This window comes from Microtus oregoni, unplaced genomic scaffold, assembly GCF_018167655.1.
Source record: "Microtus oregoni isolate MIOR12 unplaced genomic scaffold, Mior012 000131F_ref0000151, whole genome shotgun sequence".
Taxonomy (NCBI): Eukaryota; Metazoa; Chordata; class Mammalia; order Rodentia; family Cricetidae; genus Microtus; species Microtus oregoni.
This window is the reverse complement of record NW_024544774.1, coordinates 377,601-391,150: the sequence shown is the minus strand read 5'-3', so window position 1 is coordinate 391,150 and position 13,550 is coordinate 377,601.

The following is a 13,550-nucleotide window of genomic DNA, read 5'->3' as shown; positions in this document are numbered from 1 at the left end:
AATTCTCATTTCATTTCCCCAAATCTAAAATACCTTGGCATTAGACACATGTGATAGAAATGAATTGACATCTAACAAATTGTCTTAAACATGGGAACATTAAAAAATTCACATTTCTAAAAATGTGTTTTGTTTCATGAACTGTGTGGTCATAATGCTAAACTCAGGAGGTAAAAAGTAAACATGCTTTGGGTTAGTCTATGAAAATAGGTGTGTTGTGACTATATCTTTTGTGACTGTACCTATCAATTTTAAAGTCTAAAATTCTGTATTACTCTAAAGATATATACAGACACCTTAAAAAGAGCCTAATTTTTTTCCTGAAAATTATTGAGGTTTCTCACTGACCTTCTTTCTGGTTCATATTTCTAGATTAATATCTTTTTTTCTAATTTAACTTTTAAAAATAGATTTCTCTGTGGACTTTACATCCTGTGTTTGCATCCACTCATCTTCCCATCCCTTTCATTCTTCTCTCTGCTCTTGCAATCTCTTCTCGGGATAAAACAAAATAAAATTTAAAAAAAAGAGAAAAAATTAAAAAAGAAAGATCTTGCGGAAGCTGTAGTGTGACTCAGTGAGTCACACAGTACACTCTTTAGCTCATCTGTCATTACTTGTCATTACCAGTGAATCATTGGTCTGGTTCCTGGCCTCTGGTTTTTGCTCCACCATAGATCCTGGACCCTTACTGAGACTCCTCTTGGATATCCTGTTGTCATCCTGTGTCATGTAGATCCTGTAACTTTGGGTTTGCAAGGCTGGCTCCTTTACATATTCCAGTAGATCATAGATGGGGTGGATGATTGGATGGGCCAGTTTATAACTCTGTTTGTGGGTTTAGGTAGTTGCTGGATTGGTCAGATTGCCCATTCTCCCTCACCTCAATACAAGGACAAGTGCACCAAAGCTTCCCCGACTAGCTCACACAGCAAGACCGGTTCTTCTGCTCTCATTTCCTTCAGACTAGTTTACCCAAGTCCCCATCAACAGGGTCAGCCCTACTATTGCTCAGGTGAGGTGCAGGGCCAGTTATCATGAGTGCTGCATTTGATGAGGGACATGGTCAACGCTCTTGCCTGTTGCAGGAGGCAAGGGACTGCAGGGGAAGGGGGAGGGCTTCTTTCCTTTGTCCTCACTGTCACAGGGCAGATGGTGGGTGCCCGGCCAGCTTTCCCACTCTCAGAACCTCAGGGCAGGCTCACCTGTGGAAATAGAATCAGAAGTAGGGCAGTCAGGGCCTCTGACTACATTGATGTAATTTTGGCATGAAAATGTAGTAATCCTCCAAAACAAACAAGGGAGCGCAAGACCTGGTTGTTAGTCTGCAAAGGTGGAGTGAATTCAGCTACTCAGGGTAGTGGAAGTGCCCCCACTAGCAGGGTCAGTACTATTATGCTGGCCAGACAAGGTGCAGTGCAGGCAGGCCTTGATTTCTGAGTGCTGCAGTAGGTGAGGGGCAGGGGCAGTTCTTCTACCCTCATGACCCAGGAGCAGTCCTCCTGCCTGCTGTAGATAATGAGAGTGGAGAGTTAAGGGGAAGCATCTTTCCCCAGGATATGACAGATGCATAGTGGGGTACCCCCAGGCCTGGCTCACCTCTACCCCAACAGCAGTGCCAGCTCTATTGTATTGTTAAGAGGATGTTCAGGGCCTGCTCTCCCAATGCTGCAGTTAGTGAGTTGTTAGGACACTTTACTGGTTCTTGGGACCTCAGGGCAAGTTCTCCTACCTTCTATAGGTGGTGAGGGGTACGGGAGGGCATCTCCTCCTTACTCTCACTACGATATGGCAGATAAAGGGTGATGTTCATATTCTTGGGGTAAGCTCACCTCCTCCCTATCAGCAGGGTCAGCTTTACTGTGTTGCCCAGCCAAGGAGCAGGGGCTGCTCTCACAAGTAATTCATCTTATGAGAGACAGGGTCAACTCTCTCTGTCACTGGTGGCAAAGGGTGATGGGGAGGAGGATTTAATGACTTTAATTTTACCTTGGATCATTTCTTTCTCAGAATATTGCTATTTTGTCATATTTCAATTAATTGAAGAATAAAAGAATAATTTCTTGTAAGGGATGGAGAGATGGTTCAGCAGTTAGGAGTACTTACTATTTTGCTAAACATCTCAGGTATGGCTCCCAGCACCCACACAGCAGATCACAATAACTCTAGTTCCAGTGAATCCAACATCTTGTTCTGGACTCTGAGAGTGTCAGGCATACAAATGGTATATAATCACACACGTTGACAAAATGCTCATGCATGTAGAATATAGTTCTTTAATCTGTTATAAAATCTACATGGTCTTCATATTTTTCTCTAACTTCTTTTGATGGGTTCACCTCCATGTACCCTCTACGGTGCCCCATTTATCCTTGCAACCTGTATTTGTTACTTATTCATTCACGTCTTTAGTAGTTGGCATAAATGTCATAAATTCTGACTAGTTGTCCAGAAACTGCTGTCCTAATACATTTTATTGTCTCTGCACTGATGAGATCTGCTCATTGAACCATTCCAGTGCTAAAATGGATCATTTAGGAACCTTAAAAAGGAAATTTTCAGTCAAATCTATTTATATTTAATTGCACATCTCTTAGTTGTATCTACTCTTGTGTGCATAACTGTATGAGCATGAATGTGAATGTTTATGTCTGTACATTTGAGATTTGTTAATATTAACTTATTAAATCTTGGACAGTTGGATATTATTTAACAATCTATCCTTTTTAACAAGGAGATTTTAAAAAATGCAACCTTAATAGACCTCTTTGAACCAGGTCCAAGCTTGGGACCTCCATGGGTACAGGCCTGAGATAACTACCTCTGCCAGAGCAGGCCCTTGCAAAGGACCTCCACAGGAGCAGGTCTAAGTCAGAGACATCTGCAGGACCCTGTTCAAGCCAGGAACCTCTGTGGGAGCAGGGTCAAGCTAGGGATACCTGAGAGAAGAGGTGTGAGCCAGAGATCTCCACTGGAGCAGGCCCGACGGAGTGACTTCCACAGGAGCAGGTACAAGGGAGCAATCACGATGGAGCAGGCACAAGTCAGAGACTTCTGTGGGACTGTGTCTCAGTCAGAGACCTCCAAGGGCACAGGCCAGAGGCAGCGACCTCTCCTGGAGCAGGTCCAAGAAAGTTTCCTCTGCCAGAGTAGGCCCTTGCAAGGCAACCTTCATGGAGCAGGTATGTTGCAGGAGCCCCTCCCGCTCCTTCAGCCAATAGCTGCTGAGATACCAGCCCATTGGCGCATGGTCTCTCTCCCTTTAAAAAAGTGGCCACTTCCCTCTCCTCTCTCTCTTACTTCCTTCTCTGATTCGGGCAACTAGACTCCCTTCCTGATTGCGCAGAGGGCTGTTGTCTGGGACGGTGATCTGTAAGTTTTTTCCCCTTTAAAGAAATAACCATTCTATTAATCATAATTCCAAACTGGTGTGGGATTGTTGCGACTTACACCTTTGCCTTCACAGGTATGAGGGAATGTAACACCCGATTTGGTGTTACACCCTCGGTACAGTTCGCGCGCCACTGTACCGAACGCGAGTCGGGCAAGGGCCTGGAGATTGAAAAGAAGACACAGAGAGACCAGGGTCATTCGAAAGGAGATCAGCAGAATGTCACTTTATTCAGCATTGGGGGAGTGCTTATCTACCTGACTGCAGCACAAGGATCTCCGCCCAGGCAGGTGGGAAATTACCATATTAACAATGGAGTAAATGCCCTGCAGCTAACCACCAGGTGGGGCAGGCATAGCACAGAAACACACAGGAAGCTTAGTTAGTTGATCTTAAACTGTCCCCATGAATGCACCACAGGAATAAGGGAGACCAGGGCACTACAACCGAACAAGTGCCAAGGGAGCATGCTTGAGTCAGAGACCTGTGCAGGACAAGGCACAAGCCATGGACTTCTGTAGGAGCAGGGACAAGGCAGGGACATCCACAGGAAAAGACCTGAGCCAGTGATCTCCCCTGGAGAAGGCCCAAGGCAGTGAACTCCACAGGAGCAGGTACAGGGGAGCAACCACTGAGGGAGCAGGCCCAAGTCAGAAACCTTTGCGGACTGGACCTAGCCAGGAACCTCCATGAAACAGGTCCTAGCCAGTGACCTCTTTGGGAGAAGGCCTGAATGACCCATGTGATTGCAGACCCCGAAGTGACCTTAGGGAACACTAAGTGACCTCTGAGATGACTGAAAACATGGCCCTGCCTACACCATGAGGAGCAACCATCTGAGTTTTGGATTCACTGGCACCTGGAAGACAAGTCACTAGAGAAACAGCTCCAACTACACCAATTAGAGGAAAAGATGGGTAGACAAGATAAGAAGACACTGAACACTACAAAGGACAAGACACTAGCAAAAACTAGTAGCTCCACAACAGCAAAACTAGAACACCCCAATATAGATGAAGCTGAAGAAAATGACTAAAAGTAACTTTAAGACAATGTTTGAGGTCCTTAAAGAGGAAAATAAAAATTTCCTCAAAGAAATGGAGGAAAAGACAAACAGAAAATTGGAAGACATCAACAAATCTCTTAAAGAAAACCAAGAAAAAGCAATCAAACAAATGAGAGAAACAATTCAAGGCTTGAAAACCAAAATAGAGGGGGCTGAAGAGATGGCTTAGCAGTTAAGAACATTGCCTGCTCTTCCAAAGGGCCTGAGTTCAATTCCCACCAACCACATGATGGCTCACAACCATCTGTAATGAGGTCTGATGCCCTCTTCTGACCTGCAGGCATACACACAGACAGAACATTGTATACAAAATAAATAAATAAATATTAAAAAAAACAAAATAGAAACAATAAAGAATCACAAACCAAGGAAATTATGATAAAATGATCAGGAACCACAAATGCAAGCATAAACATCAGTATACAAAAGGTAGAAGAGAGAATTTCCCATGCTGGAGATACAATAGAAGAAATAGACTCATCAGTTAAAGAAAACATTAAATCTAACAAAAACTTTGTAACATGAGGGCCTGCTCATTGGGGTTTCTGTCATGCCCGGTTCCCCAGCCATTTAGTCCTAGAGAAAATCACACAGAGATCTCCCAAAGTTATAAGACTGATTGGCCCAATAGCTCAGGCTACTTATTAGCTCTTGTAGCTTATATTATCCCATTATTCTGATCTATTTTAGCCATATGGCTCGGTACCTTTTTCAGCTGGCAGGTCTCATTCTGCTTCCTTGGTGGTTTGCGCAGGACTGGGAGGAATCAACTTCCTCCTTCCCAGAATTCTCCTGTTCTCATTGCATCATTTTTACTTTCTGTCTGGCTTTCCTGCCTATATTTCCTGCCTAGCCAATCAGCATTTATTTGAAATATGATTGACAAAATACAGACAATTCTCCCACACCAAGCTTAACACAAAATATCCAGGAAATATGGGACACCATGAAAAGATTAAACCTAAGAATAATGGGGATAGAAGAAAATGAAGAAGTCCAGCTTAAAAGCATAGAAAATAACTTCAACCAAAATCATAGAAGAAAATTCTCCCAACCAAAAGAAAGATATACATATTAAGAATCAAGAAGCTTACAGAACAGCAAATAGACTGGATCAAAAGAGTCCATCACATTTTAGTCAAAATACTGATCACACAGAATAAAGAAATGATGTGGGAAGGTCATTTGTCAATCTGTTGTTTCATTGGTTAATCAATAAAGAAAACTGCTTGGGCTAATAGGTCAGAAAATTAGGTAGGTGGAGTAGACAGAAGAGAATGTTGGGAAGAAGGGAAGTGAGCCAGACACCATGCCTCTCCTCTCTGGTCAGATGTGATGGAGCAAGCCACCAGGTCAGACATGCTGAATCTTTCCCAGTAAGACACCACCTTGTCGTGCTTCACAGATTACTAAATATGGGTTAAGCAAGATATGAGAGTTAGCCAAGAAGAGGCTAGATAAAATGGGCCAGGCAATGTTTATATGAATACAGTTTGTGTGTTGTTATTTCAGGTGTAAAGCTACCTGCAGGAGCCAGGCGGGACAAAAGCAGGCCTGCCTGCAGCTCCTTCAACAAAGAAAAAATCTTAAAAGCTGCAAAGGAGAACATCCTGGATGGAGGGGGGAGGACCTTGTATTTTCCACTGGGCAGGGAACCCTGACTGCTCTTCAGACTGGAGAGGGAGGGGGAGAGGAGTGGGGGGAGGAGGAGAAAAGTGGGAGGAGGGGGAGGGAAATGGGAGGCTGGGAGGAGGCGGGAAATTCTTTTTTTTTTCTTTCAATAAAAAAAAGCTGCAAAGGAAAAGGGTCAATTATCATATAAAGGCAAACTTAACAAAATTACATCTAACTTCTCAATAGAACCAATGAAAGACATAAAGTCCTGGTCAATTGTCATGCAGATATTAAGAGACCACAGATGTGACTTTATATCCAGCAAAATGTGGATCACATGTGATGATTTGTTCAATCACCATAGATAGACAAAACAAGATATTCCATGACAAAACCGGATTTAACCAATACCTAGCTACAAACCCAGCCACATACAAAGTGCTAGAAGAAAAAACTTCAACCCAAGGAAGTTGACTAAAACTACAAAAACACAAACAATATATGATCACACAGCAGCAAATCCCAAAGAAGGGAAAAACAATAACATCACCAACAATAAAACCCTAAAATAATAGGAACTAACATTTACTGGTCATTAATACCTCTTAATACAAACGGACTCAACTCACCTATAAACAACACAGGCTAACAGATTGGATAAGAAAACAGAATCCATTCTTTTCGGCATATAAGAAACACACCTCAACGTCAAAGACAGAAATTACCTCAAAGTAAAGGGCTGGGATAAAATTTTCCAATCAAATGGACCTGAGAAGAAAGCTGGTATAGCTGTTCTAATATCTAGCAAACTAGAACTCAAACTAAAATCAATCAAAAGAGACAAAGAGGGACATTTCATATTAGTCAAAGGAAAAAAGTCCATCAAGAGGAAATCTCAATCATGAGTATTTATGCCCAAAATACAAGGGCACCCTATGTGTTAAAGAAACACTACTAAAGATTAAATCACATATTAAACACCACACACTAATAGTGGAAAACTTCAACACCCTACTTTCACCACTGGACAGATCTGCCAGACAGAAAATTAACAGAGCAATAAGGGAACTAATATGAACTTAACAATTAACAAATGAACTTAACAGACATTTATAGAACATTCCGTCCAAACATAAAAAATATACCTTCTTCTCAGCACCTCATTGAACCTTCTCAAAAATTAACCACATACTAGATAACAAAGCAAACCTCAACAGATACAAAAATCTGGAATAACCCCATGTATTTTATTGGATCACTATGGTTTAAAATTAGAATTCAACAGCAACAGTAATTTTAGAAAGCCCACAATACCATGGAAATTAAAGAAGGTTCATCTAAAACATCAATGAGTCAATGAAGAAATAAAGGAAAAAATTAAAGACTTCCTAAAATTCAATGAAAATTATCATTCAACATACCCAAATTTATAGGAAACAATGAAAGCAGTGTTAAGAGGAAAGCTCACTAAATGACTACATAAAGAAGCTGGAAAAAATCCACACTGGTGAATTAACAGCACACTTGAAAACTCTAGAACAAAAAGAAACAAACTCACCCAGGATGATTAGATGGCAGAAAATAAACAAATTGAAAGCTGAAATCAGCATAATAGAAACAAAGAAAATAATACAAAAAATCAATGAGGTAAAGACTTGGTTCTTTGAGAAAATCAACAAAATAGACAAACCTTTATACTAACTAAATAAAAGGCTGAGAGAGAATATTCAAATTAACAAAATCAGAAAAGAAAAGGGAGACATAACAATAGGCAAAGAAAAAAAATATAGAGAATAATCAGGTCATATTTCAAAAGCCTGTGCTCCACAAAATTGAAAAACTTAAAGGAAACAGACAATTTTCTGGATAAATATCACTGCTGTAGGAAGGTTTGTAGCTTGTGGTTACCTGCCTACTGGGGCTTGCCATCTTATACTATATGTGCAGATGAAAAACCCGTGTCCTCCCCTTTTCTTTCTTCCTCCTTTTTGCCAGCTGCTCGTCACATGGGGTTAAACTCCATGTCCACCAGGTGGGCAGCCTGGTCCTTCCATAGCCCAGAGGGGCTTGCTTTTGCCTAAGCATTTTTTTGTTTTTTTTTTTTTTTTTTTTTTTGTTGAATCCCCATCACAGTGGAGTTTGCTGCGTGTGGTGACTTAGAAATTTCCCAAGCACACATATGCACAACCTCTGAATTCCCCAAAGCAGGGTGATTTCTTGCTGCATGGCAACTAGTACAGCTCCCGGTTTCTGCTTCCCACCTCTAGATTCTGGGTTGCTTGCTCTGTGTATGGAATTGGTTCAATGGCTTTTTTATTTGTCAAGCAACACATATTTCTCAGTATTTAACCAGTACCAAGACAAAAACTAAAGCAGTCTAGGACTGATCCCTGTCACCGGTTGCCTTGTTTCCAGCCATGACTCTGCAACCACCCTATTTGCTGGACAATGAAGGCTGTTGTTTACCGGATCCCATATAATATGGCAGATTTCATTACCAATGCAACCTTTAGTACCTTTTTGCTAATACTATGGATTGTATTATATGAGGCTTATATGACTATGGGGATACCTCAATTTATTGGTTACTAAGTTTCAGTTTTCTTCTTCGTATTCTATCATTAAGGAAGAATATGGCACTCTTATGAATGATCCAATCATTACAGACTAATAATGAACAGCTGGTTAACAGGATTAATAATCATCGAAAATCAAAGGTTATCTGAGAAAGTTAATACTATGACAGACAAAACCGAATTCATATCTAAGGGTACTAGGAAGTTATCTGAAAGGATTCATACTATTGAATTTAACAATCAAAAATTGTCAAAAAAGTTATGATAAATTAAAAGAAAAATGTTATTGAATTTGACAATCAAAAATTGTCAAAATTTATGATAAATTAACAGAAAAAATGTATCTCCAAGATGGCAATATACATGATATTCAGGTAAAGTCCAAGGGGAAGATGTTATCCTTAAAGGAGAAAATTCAACCTTGGAATCACAGATGCAGTCTGAGCACCAGAGACTAACTGCCTTGATGAAATAACTAGAAATATATACAGGCCAGGAGATTCAGGCTTTAAAAAAGACAATAATAAAAAGATTTCAAATGATTGAGGAAATTATTGGGGCTGATGAACAGGGAACGAAGGCGCAAAGACAGGGTGCAACATCACCAGTGGCTGTCAGAAATGGCTTACCTAGGGTTTTAGCTTCCTACCCTGTAATTTACTCTGACAAAGCATCATTTTCTAAAGGATCAAAAGGAGCCAAAGAAGGTAGATGGGTACCTATAGGAATGAATGATCTAAAAGAAATTAAGCAAACTGTTGTGACTTATGTCTTGCATTCTGCATTTGTTAGGGAGATGATAAAGACTCCGGCTTCTAATGTCAAGGCAACACACATAATTTTTTTTTTCAGTTAGTTTCAGCAGACCTGGATGATGGACCTCTCTTGATGTTTAGAATTTATTTGAGAGAGAAAGCCAAAATTTTGGAACAACAGGGAAAAGCAAAAGGCCTTGAGATTTCCCAAGATCAAATTCTTGGTGAATGCCCTTATGCTGACCCACAGGTACAAGCTCTTTACGATGATGAAATCTTGTCCCTATGCCACAAAACAGCTTTAAATGCTTGGTACAGGATTCAAGAACTAGGAAAATACTTAAATCATATACCAGGGTTAGACAAGGACAGAGAGAACCATTTACTTACTTTTTACAAAAATTACGTAAGGCTGTACAAATAGGAATAACAGACCCAGATGTCAGACATGTAATTTTTGAATCTCTAGCTTTTGAAAATGCAAACTTAAAAGGTAAAAAGATAATTGGGTCTTTAAAGGTTAGATCAGCACCTACGGAGGAATGGATTCTGCATACAATGAATGTTCAGACATTTGACTATAATACTGAATCTTGGGTAGGAGAAGCAATTTCCAAAGAAATGAGGAGACATCAAACTGCCAAATGTTTTAATTGTGGTAGGATAGGACATCTGAGAAGGGATTGTAGACAAAGAATTTCTAGGAATAATATCTCCTCTGGGAATGGTAAAAATAGGAGACCTTGGCCTTCAGGTAAATGTGGCAAAGTCTGACACTGGACCAATGAATGTAGATCAATAACAGACAGACAAGGCAACCTTATACAATCAGGAAACTCCTTGAGGGACCTTTCACAGACCCCCAAGCACAAAGTGGCCCAGTCATTCCCAGTAACTCTGGAGGACATGTCACACGAGGAAAAATAAAGAATCCAGCACCTTCTGTAAAAGACCATACTGTTCTAAATGATGGCATAAATGTGGAGGATATATCAAAAATTCAAATAGGAAATAAGAAATGTATATTCTGGCAAACTTCTATAAATGATCAAAGAACAAAGCCAAAAGTATGTAATGGCGTAAACGAATGCAGACAGATTGTAAAAAAAAATATATCTATAGCTTTAATGTAGAAATAGACTTACAGAACCACTATTCCCGTGGAGACCAGGAAAGCAGAAGCGATGGCTGGGAGCATGCTCTCAAAATTTATAGGCAAACATTAGCCCGAGGCGAACACGCCCCCCAAGGGGCTGGACTTATCCCTACAAAAGTACATATATATGGCATTGTGATTGTTGGCTTAATAAACACAGGTGCTTATGTGAGTATCATTACTTCAGAATCTTGGTATCCAAATTGGCCACTTAAAGAGGCAGATGTTCAATTACTAGGAATTGGAACCATATCTCAAGTTAAACAAAGCACGAGAGTGAAGCTGAGACCATATGTAGATGACATTGCGATAAATTTATAAGACTGTGACCTGATATAGCAATGGAATATCCAGATTAACATTTCTTCAGTCCCCAAAACTCATAATTCTGGGAAGGATATAATAAGGCACTATGAACAAAGGTCACCAGCCATTCAGGCTGTACAAGAACATAAAGCAACTAGCAAACCTTTGGAGGTACCAACAGCCCTACTTTTAAAATTGTTAACTGAGAAGCCAATATGGGTTAAGCAATGGCCTCTAGCTGAAGATAAATGGGACCTCCTAAAACTGAGACACTTCTGTAAAGCAAGAGACATGGTCAAACACACAAAATGTCAACCTACAAAATGAGAAAATATGTTTACCAACCCCATATCAGATAGAGGGATGATCTACAAATATACAAAGAACTGAACAAATTTGTCATCAAAAGAATAATTTATTCAGTAAAAAAATGGAGTACAGACCTAAACAGAGTACTCTCAGCAGAGGAATCTAAAATGGCTGAAACACACTTAAGAAAATGCTCAATATCATTAGTTATCAGAGAATCACAAATCAAAACAACTCTGAGATTCCATCTTACACCTGTAAGAATGGATCAAAAACAAGATCAAAAACACTGATGACAACCTATGCTAGAAAGGATGTGAGGTAAAGGGAACACTCCTCCATTGCTGGTGGGAGTGCAAACTGGTACAGTCACTTTGAATATCAGTATGGCAACTTCTCAGAAAACTAGGAAACAACATACCTCAAGACCCAGCAATATGACTTTTGGTTTTATATTCAAAGGATGCTCAATCATCTCACAAGACATGTATAGTCAGAGGCTGTTCATTTGTTCCTAACTGTTCAGACCTGATATAATCACACAGAAACTGTAGTAATTGCAATACTGTTTGGCCAATAACTTACTCGTATTTCTAGCTAGCTCTTAGTGTGGAACAATGGTCTGTATTCTGTCAATTATATTTTAAATAAATGCTGATTGGTCAGTAGCCAGGCAGGAAGTATAGACAAACAGACAGGAAGTAGAGGCTGGTCAATAAGAACAGGAAAATTCTGGGAAGAAGGAAGACTAGTTGGCAGTCCTGTTCCAGCCACAGAAGAAGTAAGATGTGACTGCCTTGCTGAATAAGGTACTGAGCCACATGGCTGGCATAGACAAGAATAATGGGCTAACAAAAGTTATGAGTTAATAAGCCTAAACTAATGGGCCAAACAGTTTATAGATATAAAACATTGGACTGACAAAGTTAAAATAGATATTATATATATTATTTTAATTTTTCCAGATGCAAATAGACTAAATATTGTAACTTTAATCCTTGCTTGAGCTTGTTTTCTTATATGAAATTTTACTATGTTAAAGTTAAAAACATTCTTTTTATTCAGATAGAAAAGAGGAAATAATGTGGGATTCCCCTCTTTATGCTAGAAGCTGCTTTTCCCTATAGCAGGACAGAATATAGGCATGGAGAGAGAGAGAGAGAGAGAGAGAGAGAGAGAGAGAGAGAGAGAGAGAGAGAGAGAGAGAGAGAGAGAGAGAGAAGGCAGAGCCAGAAAGATGTCATGTAGCTGCAGGAGAGAGACACCAGATCCTTACCAGCAAGCCACAGCCTCGTGCTGATACACCAATGAAGAGAAATAGGTTAATTTAAGATGTAAGAGCTAGGTATAAATATGCCTTAGTCAGTGGCTAAGCAGCATTGTAATTAATATAGCTTTTGTTTGATTATTGATGTCTGGGCAGTCAGTAATAAATGAGTAGTCTCTGATTACAGACATGTGCTCAATTATTTTTATATCAGCATTAATTTTCATAACCAGAACTTGGAAACAACTTAAATGCTCCTTGATCAAAGAATGGATAAGGAAAATGTGGTACATTTATACAATGGAAAACTGCACTGTGGGGAAAAAATGACAGCTTAAAATTTGTGGGCAAATGGATGAATCTAGAAAATATCATATTGTGTGAGGTAACCCATATCCAGAAAGACAATTTATAATATGTACTCCCTCATAAGTGGCTTTTACATATAAAGCAAAGAAAAACCAGCCTATAATTTACAATCCCAGAGAACCAAGACAAGAAAGAGACATACCTGGATCTAATCTACATGGGATGTAGAAAAAGAAAAAATCTCCACAGTAATTTGTGAGCAGGGGATCATGGGAGAGGGTAGAAGGGGAGGGAATAGGAAGAGAAGGGAGCAGGAAAAAATATAGTTCAATAAAAACAATCTTTAAAAAATGCAATCATTTTTGAAGAACAAATACTACTAGAATTTGTCTTTCTAAACTAAATACTTGGGATGAAGAGAAAACTTATCTTTCTTGGTTAAAACAAATAAAAGAAAAACCAGAAATATTTAAACAGAAGTTTTTGTGAAAATATTGCTTTTATTTACTTATATTCAAGTTAAATGAAGCACAATCATTATTCTATTTTCTATATATTTACTTCAAAGAAAATTTAAATATGTAACAGGAAGCTTAAAGCTTGGTTTGATATATTACTTTTGATGAATGTGTAGGTTAAAATGATAAATGAATCTCATTCTATATTATGTCAATGAAATAAATCACTAATGCCATAAGTGACATTAGAATATTAACATTCCACTCACTCAATATACTTTCTACTTGTCTCTCATCTGCAAGCCTGTTCATTTTAGTCATACATGTTTTAAGCTTTACAAGA